Source organism: Nicotiana tabacum, chromosome 5, assembly GCF_000715075.1.
Source record: "Nicotiana tabacum cultivar K326 chromosome 5, ASM71507v2, whole genome shotgun sequence".
NCBI lineage: Eukaryota > Viridiplantae > Streptophyta > Magnoliopsida > Solanales > Solanaceae > Nicotiana > Nicotiana tabacum.
This window is the reverse complement of record NC_134084.1, coordinates 134,927,306-134,937,780: the sequence shown is the minus strand read 5'-3', so window position 1 is coordinate 134,937,780 and position 10,475 is coordinate 134,927,306.

The following is a 10,475-nucleotide window of genomic DNA, read 5'->3' as shown; positions in this document are numbered from 1 at the left end:
GTGATTCATTTGTAATTGCCTGTGCACATTTGTTTTTACTTTAATTAAAAATAAATATATTACATGTGCATTTAGGATTTTTATTTAACGATTAGGAATTAATTAAACCATGTTTGGTTTTAAAAAGAATGAAAATTACAAAATGTGCAGTTTTGCATTTTTAGCATTTTATGTCCAATTATGTGATTGTGTTTTAATTAGTGTTTGAATTTAGATTTTAATTGTTATTAAGGGTTAATTAGTATTTTTGAGTTAATTTTGGCCTTACAATTTATTGGACAAATTTTGGTAATTAGGAATTAAAAAGAAAATAGAAGAAAAAGAAGAAACAAGAGAGGAAAATCGGACTGGGCCAATTTTAAAAGAAAGTCCAGGCCCAGTCCAAATACCCTCTTACCCGGTCCAATCCAACCAGTCTTGGAGACGGGTGGAACGACGCCGTTCGGGCATGAAGAATCTGGGCCGTTGATCTCACTCGATCGAACGGTCCAATCCATCTCTAGATATATCCAAACGACGTCGTATATACCCAATAGATCCAGGCCATTCTTTTCATTTGATCCAATGCCTCAGAACAATCCCCATAACCCGGTCTGTTTTACCCAGGTCAACCCGGTCTCTTAATGAGACCAAACGACACCGTTTGATTTAAGTGAATTGATCTAGACCCTCGATCTCTCTTGATCGAACGGCCAAGATCAAACCACCCCCACTATATAAAGTCAATCTCATACCTAGCCCCCCCCAATCCAAACCCCTGTTCATTATCGTCTCTCAGAGACGAAATCCCTTCCTCAAACCCTAGCCGCCATGGAACTCCTTCGCCTGAAACCCGGCGGCAACAATGCCGCCGGTCACCAAATTAACACCCCTTAAGCATTTAACCACCCCCGATCCAAATCCAGGAACCACTTGCCTCGAATCAACTTGGAACTTCTCGAATCTTCAATTGAAGATTCGAGCAAACCATGAACCAAAACCAATCTACCCCAAATTCATACCCTGGCACCCCCTGACCTCCCTCGTGCCCAAACCACCTTTGGTTTGTTTCGAATCTGGCTAGAAACACTCGAACCCTAAATCGAAACATAAGAACCCTAGAAAACCAAAACTGGTTTCTGTCTGAAATTTAAGGGAATTTGGGTGTTTAACTGACCTTAGTCGAAGTGTTCTCAGTTGAGAACACTCGATTAAGGTCCGTTTGACCTCAAAAAGTTCAAGTCCGAGTCAATTCAAATCCGTCTGTTCTCTGTTCCATTTAAGGTATTTTTCCTTCTTTCCTTTTATTCTATTTTTGATGTTTTAAATGTCTGTTTATTTGTTTAGTATTGTTATATTAATTTTTCAATTTTTTGTCGATTGTTCTGTTCTTCTCCCTCAGACCTTTTATTTGGTCGAATTTGTTTCTACTCGTTGTTGTATATAATTATAGGCTGTGTAATCGATTCGAATACGTTTCGTCGATTAGTTAAGTTTTATTATAAATCCCTGTTCTTGTCAATGCCGCTTGAATTGCCTGATTATCTATTTCTGATTGATTGTTGTCAATTGTTGTAGGCAATCAGTTAATTAGTTATCGTCGATTAATTCAGTTTTATTAGTAGTTTCGTCAAATGGTTTGAGGGCGAATGCTGTATGTGCTGATCTTTAGGCAATTAGCTTCAGGGCATTGTCAATATGCTGACAATGATCCTGCATTCTTGTATAGGTTTAACTTAGAATCCCTGCATTTATGATAGATTTTGATTCAGTTTCAGTTTCAGTTTTAATGATTCTGTTGAGTTCTATGTTGTGATTTAAATTCAGTTCATTTGTTGCAATTGGAATTCAACCTTAGTCATTCAGTTGTCAGGAGGATTGGTTATAGCTGTTAATCAGAATTAGTTTTAGATGATTGTTAGCTTGAACAGATTTTAGAGTTAAAGGGTTTTAATGCAGATGAATAATTTGTATTGGGGCAGTAATATTAAGGGGTTTCAGGGGTGATATGGGAATGTAACAGTTAGGATAATATTTTAATGTTAGTGTCTTGTTAGTAGGGTATTAAATATCTTTAAATTAATGAGTTAATGGGGAACAAGAGGGAATTGGGGCTGAAAATAAGGAAAAGCATTCCTTAGTGGGTTTTAAGTGGAAATATGCAGATTTTTGTTTGCTGGGGGGTCGGGTAGTTAAGTTTTAAAGAGGGGGCAGGTCTGTAGTGGCTATAAAATAGAAGGCATTTGGACTGATTAAAGGGGAGAATTTTTTTTTGGAGAGTGCCAATTCAGAATTAGAAATATATAAAATAGGCTGACTTTTAATGTTGAGGAGGTCAGTTGAGTTTGAGAGTAAAAAAGTCTAGTCTGCTTTGATTGCTGAAAATCAGTTAAAAGAAAATAGTTTTTTTTGAAAGTGTTCTTCTTTGAGAGTTAAAGAATAGAGAATCAGAAAGTACGGTTTCATTGCATTTCTGAGTTGATTTCTGCTCTTCGTTTGTTTCTGGGATTTCTCTGGTTCAGTTTGGTATTGCTGGGGTTGTCAACTTTTTTTTTCTGAGTTTGTTGTCGGTTTCCCATTACTGTTCCATTGGTTATTGATGGGATTTTGCTGGTTTTAATCTGTTATTGGGCTACTGTTGCTTGATGCTGTTGCTGTGCTGCTATTGCATCTGCTGTTTCTCATCTTCCTCTTCTTTTATTTTGAATACCAGGTACACGACTGTAACACTGGCTATTATAAGCTGAAATATGTGGAAACATGAATACATATAAAAATGGAAGTCTGAAGTTTGATTCAGTTTTTTCTTTGTTTACTGATTATAGTTAGAACATTTTGTATACTATTGCTATGTAAATTTTTGCTGCTTTGTATAGTTGGACTGTTACATATTGATGCCTAAGTAGTGTAGACACAATGGTTTAGTATAGTTTAGATTTGATTTGTATATGATTGTATAAAGTGGGCTGAAGTTGGACGTGTATGTTTATGTTAATTAGCCTACATATTGGTGCTAATCACCAATCTTGATGTAATATGATTTATCCATGTGGTTTAAATGTCGAAAAAAATCAGAATAGTTCGAAGCATGAGACAAAAATGTGAGATTTACATCATTCGCGTGTAGTGATCAGTAGAAACTGGTTGTCATTTAGGATATAGGCATTAATTCAAAGACATCCTTTTGGCATTTGTTTTCTAATAATATTTCAATATCATAGCTTCAAAATATTGGGTGTTTATTTTTTGAATATTGATCTTGTAAGGCTAACTTGAATCAATTTGTTTAATCAGTCACTTCACATCTTTGGCAAAAATCAGGTTTCTAGTAGTGACTTGAACAACCCCAAATGTAGTAGTGGTAGTAGAATTAATAATAAAATTAGGATTTTCTTCTTTTTTTTTCCAGAAAAAATATATATAGAAAATCGTAGTCATTTTAGCATGGACCTTTAAATAAAACATGAGACGAGCCTCGCCAGATAAAACGTGTAAATTGCGAGGCTCTCAGTAATTGGCTAAAAATAAAATATTTTGAATTCGGGATGGGTCGTTTAGTGAATTTTACGACACTCCCCAAAGATAATAACGCGCTAGTCACTTTAGACGCGCTTTTAATAATTTACTTTCTTAAATCCGGGTGCACATTTATGTGACCAAAATCCAAATTTCGACGGAGTCAAAATGTGTCGATAACCACGGGTGCATTGATGTAACGTGGTTCGAGATGTATTTTACAACGTCGCAATTCCCGTTAAGAAAATAATAATAATAAAAGCGTTAAACAGTTAAAATTTGCACATAGGTTCAACATGTATTAAAATCAGATAAATAAGCCGAATATGACAGTTGAGCGACCGTGCTAGAACCACGGAACTCGGAATACCTAACACCTTTTTTCGGGTTAACAGAATTCCTTATCCGGATTTCTGGTTTGCGGACTGTAATACAGAGTCAATTTTTCCTCAATTCGCGATTCAACCGGTGACTTGGGACACCATAAGTCTCCTATGTAGCGACTCTGAATTAAATAATAAATCCCGTTTCGATTGTCCTTTAATTGGAAAAACTCTCTCATATACCCTTCGCGAAAGTATAGGTAAAAAGGAGGTGTGACAGCTCTGGCGACTCTGCTGGGGACATTAACCCAGAACCACTGGTTCAGGGTTAGAAATTTGAGCTTGGAATAATTGTTATATTGGCTTTATTTAATATCTGATTTTATTACATTTTTTCATCTAATGTGCTAAATGTTGCTTTTACCGCTTTGTTATTCTGTGAATTGTATATAAATTATTACGAAACCCATCTTCTCTCTGAGTCTTCTAAATCATGAAGAAGGGTGCACTTCGTGTGACTTCTTTTCTGTTTAGAGTCAATCCCATTTTTAGAACGAGGTTCGGATAAGTTGCTAAGCCGGTGAAGCTTCTATATTCCCGGTACGCTGCCTCCTCCTCGGCTCGAGCTGTCCGCTCGGGTAAGCCAGGTTTAGAACAATACACTCAGGTTTTAAACCTAGTATGACAAAACCATATGTCGGATCCCTAGTAGGAACGTTTGTTTGCATCATGTGCATTTGACTTTGGAGACTCAACACAGGGGTTGGGTCTGTATAGGACTGGTGTACCTGAAATAAAAAAGACCATCATGATGCATCTTACTTGCTACATGTGCATTTATATGCTTCGGACTCGCATGCTGGCCGGTTTTTCAATATTGGGAAAAATGAAAAAAAAATGAAAAAAAAAGAAGAGAAATAGCAGTGTAGAGGGTTAAGAGAGTTAATCACTAGTTTTGAAAATACCAAATGCCCGAATAGTGTCGAAATTCTGCCAATTTTTTTTAGAAAATGAAAAAAAAAAGTTTTTATTTTAAATAGTTTGTTTTATTCAAAAAGCAAAAAAAAAGTCTTTATTTTTAGTTTGTCTTGTTTTCAAAATAGTTTATTTAGAAAAAAAATAGTCTATTTTATTTGCCCGAACTACGTCGGTTTGATTCTCACCGGATGTGAGATACGTAGGCAACCCTCATCGGGTCCAACTTCCCCTTTTTGCAAAAATACCCAGAAAAGAGTCTTAAATAAATCAAGTGATGCTGTTTTTGTCAAAAATAGACAAATGTTCCCGAAAGAGACGCCGGAAGGCTGACTTTGCATAAACGGCCACTTTTGATCATCCTTTAGAGTTTTGATCGGTTGACCCTCACAGGCTTCATCCCCGAAGCGCTGAAAGGCCGTGTTCGGAAAATCGGATCTTTCTTTCTGAAAATATAGTCAAATCATTTTTTGATTCAAATAATTTTTTGCTTTTGTTTAAATCACCTTAATAAATGTGCAGGATGAGCACAAATGAAAACAAACCCTTCACCGTCTTTAGCAAGGTCCCTCTCCCGCTCCATATGTGGTGGGACAATTTGGGAAAAATCAGCAAAGAAATAGTGTTCAGAGTCTTGGGGGGTCTCATCAGTCTACTAAATGTCAAGGCAAGGACGGATGTCATCGAGGCTTTGATACCATTTTGGGACCCGACCCGAAATGTATTTCGCTTTGCGGATTTTGAGCTTACACCCACACTGGAGGAAGTAACAAGTTATGCGGGTATGAATGGGAATCTGAGAAGTCAGTATCTATTTTCACCAAGGCCGGTATCGCTACACCGATTTCTGGACTTGTTAAATATCAGCCGGACTGTGCAAAATAATGATTTATCAAAAGGATATTGCGCTCTTCAGTTCTTATATCAGCGTTATGGTAATCCACGAGGTTTTGACGAGCCAAATTTGGGACTGACTCACGCTGGAAATAGAGGTAAATGGGAAGCAAGACGAACCTTGGCATTCATAACGGCATTCTTGGGAACCATGGTTTGCCCACGAGACGACAAGAAAATAGAGATAGGACTCGTATGGATGGTTGATGTCGCAATGAAAAGGGCTGATAGCACTATAGTTCCCCTGATCTTATCAGAAATATACCGAGCATTGACCGTGTGTAAGGAGGGTGGAAGTTTTTTCCAAGGTTGCAATCTATTACTTCAGTTGTGGATACAGGAACATCTCTGCCATCGAGTGGGGTATATGAACTTCGGGCTGACTGGTTTAAACTGCATTGAAAAGTTTGAGAAGCGGGTAACGGGTGTTGCGTTCCCCGAGGGTACTGGAGATTGGTTTATACGACTGAGATCACTAACGGCGGACCAAATTGAATGGGCTTTTGGGTGGTTGCCCGCTACTGAAGCAATATACATGTCGGCCAAAGAATGTTATGTTCTTCTGATGGGTGTCCGTAGTATCCAACCATACACTCCCCATCGGGTATTGCGTCAATTGGGAACGTTCCAGATTATCCCTCATGATGAACATTTGAGCAAGCATACCATCGAGCTAAGACCGAATGCCACAGTCCCGGAAGATACAATTCGCAAATTGTGGCATGAATGCAGATTCCTTGAGCCCAAAACTATGGTGCGAGATTTAGCCAAAGGCGAGGTGGACCCGAAGTATGATGCATGGTTTGGGAAAAGGTTCCGGATTCGTCAAAGGCCTGCTGTAAGAGCCCATGTCCATCAATTCACGAATGACTCGCAAGAACAATGGGGCTTGCTGGCAAGAGAAGAAGGCTATCAGGTTGAAATTGGCAAGCTGAAACAGCAAATTGAGGATCTGAAATATGAAAATAGCGTGCAAGTCGATGCTGACACAGGAAAAAAGAAAAGATTGACTCAAGCAAATAAAGCCTTGAAAGCCCAAATCCAACGAGTAAGAATGGATGCCGACAACCAACAAAGGAGCCGGTCCGACGAATGTCTGATAACTGGGTTGAGAAACCAAGTCATTGAAAGCCGAGAGGGTTTGACAAGATCAGAGGCCTGCATAGCAAGAATTCGGGCCAGATGTGCAAAAGGTACAATAGCGCGAGTAAAGCACTTACGACAAGTGAGAAGGGATTATGAAGCGAGCATTGAAATATTAAGAGAAACAAATTCCACTCTCAAAAATCGGGTCTTTAAACAAGCCCGAGATGCCAGAACGGACAGAAAGCGCTGCTATGATTTAATGGCCCGAATGGAAGAACAAATGGAGAGGTTCCAAGATCAACTCGCTGACAACTCTCAAGTACTGGGAGCCAAGAATCAACGAATAGAGCAACTGTTCATGGAAAGGGATAGAATCAGGGGTAGAATTGAGGAGATTGGGTATTACGTCACCATGAGGTGCCTAGCATGTGAGGAAATACCCCGTGATATCCTTTTTGCTTCAGTCATGGGTTACGTCCACCGAATCATGGAAGAATTGAAAAGCTTGCAAATGGGCCTTGTACCAAAGCCCGCGGAAAGGCCGAACGATGCCCCGTGGGCACCAAAATTCAAAGCATTAATGTACTCCTAGTTCAAATCTGTATTTTTCTATTTTCAAAAGTCTGTTGTTTGTCCGTGTGTTTCCTTTTGGCATCAAATTATGTTAGTACTTCGGAGTCTGTATTTTGTTTTCCTTTTCCAAATGGGTAGTTTGTAATTGAAGTTTTAGTAATGAAATAAATTTTCCAAATATTGGTGTCTTTATTTGTGGTAGAACTACGCACGGTCTGATTCATGCGGGGACATGATACGTAGGCAATCCACATAAGATTCGACCACCGCTAAAAGAAAAAGTGAATAAAAGAAAGGAAAATAAAGAAAGAAAAAGAGAGAAAGAGAAAGCAAATAAAGGAAAGTTTCAGAAACACCTAAAGGGCACAAGTAAAATAAGCCGGGATTATGCATACGGAGCAAAGACATGTTAGAAATGGTTAAACTGCCTAGGAACATTGCATTCCCCAACGTGCAATTGCAATATGTGTTAAAATCTAACGCTAAAAAGTTTGTTGTTTTCCAGAGATTTCAAACCAGTTAGTTTGTTAGAACGTTCTGGCAGATTACCATTACCAAACAAGATCCAAAGGGCCCATACCGAAAAGCATGACTAACTCAGAAAACAGTGTTGAAGAGGAAAGGACGGAAAGTCAGATGCTGAAAGAGGCAATGGAAAAAATGAGACTGGAGATGAACGAAATGCAGCTAGCCCTGGCTAGGGTACAAAAGGGGCCCGAACCACTCGTTACTCCTACTCTCCCACCAGGACACACGCCGGAATACCCTTCACCCGGCACTTCAACAAGCTTTCCAAGTCACCACTACTATCAGGGAAGAAATCCCTATGATCCCCAAGCTCCACCACCCAATCAGAACCTTCCCCCACCAAATGTTCCTATTTTCGTGGCACCCCCACCAGCCACATTACAAAGATCATCCAATGGGCCGTTGTTTCAGGCTCACGATAACCAATATTACCCCCTGAATCTACCCTCAAAGCACCCGAGCCATATACTTATAATCCTCACTTTAAAATCCCGGTGGAGACTGAAAAGACGGCTAAGGGCCCGGAGCAGGACGAAGTGCTTCAAAAATTTAAAAGCCTGGAGCAGTCCTTCAGGAATATACATGGGTTAGGCAATCAAGTCAGTGTAGCTTACAAAGATCTATGTCATTTCCCTGATGTTCAATTACCGGCAGGGTTCAAGATGCCAAAGTTTGATCTATACGAGGGGCACAGTGATCCAATGGCACATCTACGAGGGTTTTGCAGCAAGATGAGAGGAGCAGGTGGTAAAGATGAGCTGCTAATAGCTTACTTTGGTCAAAGTCTAAGTGGGTCTGCACTGGAATGGTACACAAGACAGGATCCGAGCAGGTGGTACACCTGGGATGATCTAGCACAAGCATTCACAGGTCACTTCCAGTACAACCTTGAGATCTTCCCTGACCGTCTCACATTGCTGAAACTTGAGAAGAAGCCAAGAGAGAGCTTTAGAGAATTTGGGTTCTGGTGGAGAGAACAAGCAGCAAGAGTTGATCCTCCGATGTGAGAGGGGGAAATGGTGGACTACTTTCTGCAAACTCTAGAGCCAACTTACTTTGGTCACTTAGTGACGTCAGTTGGCAAACCTTTCAACGAGGTGGTGAAAATGGGTGGTATGATTGAAGAGGGACTTAAGTCCAACAAAATCCTGAGCTATTCGGCAATCAAAGCAACAACTCAGGCCATTCAGAGCGGTACGGGAAGTGCGCTCGGGAAGAAGAAAAGATAAGAGGTCGCAACAATAGAGGCAGGTAATTAGTCCAGATCGAGAGGTCCTTTCCCCCGCTACCAAGCCAGACCCCATCACCCAAATTACCCACACACTCCAAATTACCCACCACAGCCCTACTGCCCACCAGAAGAACCACATTTCTCCGTCCATCAAGCCCAGACATATACCCAACCTCTGGCTCGCCCACAGTGGCGCGCGCCGGCTCCCCAAAATACCTATCCACCTCCACAGAATACATATCCACCTCCACAAAACATATATCCACCACCAAGGGCCTACAGGAATCCCGCAGGGCAAGGTTTTCAGGGGAATCAAGCTTTCAGAAATGAAAGGGTGCAGAGACATAGAACATTCACTGAGTTGGGAGAAACCAATACTGCTTTGTTCCACAAATTAAGGCCGTTAGGTTTGTTGAGTCCTGTTGAGCCCAGATTGCCGAATCCCCTTCCCCAAAATATGGACCACTCGGTAAGCTGTGACTATTGTTCGGGGGCTTTCGAACATGATACCAAGAAGTGCTGGAAGTTGAAACGTGCAGTGCAAGACCTTATTGACACCAACAAGATCGAGGTTCAGACACCGGAGGCACCCAACATCAATCAGAACTCGTTGCCAGCACACCACGAAACCCACATGATCGAGCTTGTGCACGAAGGATGGGAGCTAAAGAAACCCTCACAGACGGTGATGATGATCCGTGCCAGTCCAAAAGAAAAGTCGACAGGTAGAGAAGAGGTGGTACAGTTGGAAAAGGTAGACGTTAAGCCAGTAGTGGTGATGGGGAAGAGTTTGCCTGTTGTTGCAAAGAATCCAGAGCCGGTCAAAGTAACGGTGCGAGGGGTACCAAGCAAGCTAGCATGCATAGGGCCAGTTGTCATCAGGCCAGTAATGCAGATGCCGATAACCAGCAAGAAAGTCGTGCCATGTAGTTACAGTAAAGAGATAGTAATGTACAAAGGGAAGGAGGTTGTGGAAGAAGTATGTGAGGCCCAGGGATTAACTCGTTCGGGAAGGTGTTTTGCTCTCGTAGAGTTAAGAAGGTCCAACCCAACGGTGGTAAAGAAGCCAGTGACGGAGGAAGAGGCTGAGAAGTTTTTGAAGAAAATGAACGCACAAGACTACTCCATTGTGGAGCAGTTAAGAAAGACCCCAGCATAGATTTCATTACTATCACTGCTGATCCATTCCAGCGATCATTGCCAGACACTGATGAAAATCTTGAACGAGGCCCATGTTCCGGATAAAATCTCTGTAAATCACTTGGAGAGGATAGTGCACAAAATCTTTGAGGTAAACCGAGTGACGTTTTCTGATGATGAATTACCAACAGAGGGTACAGAACACAACAAAGCCCTACACTTGACCGTGA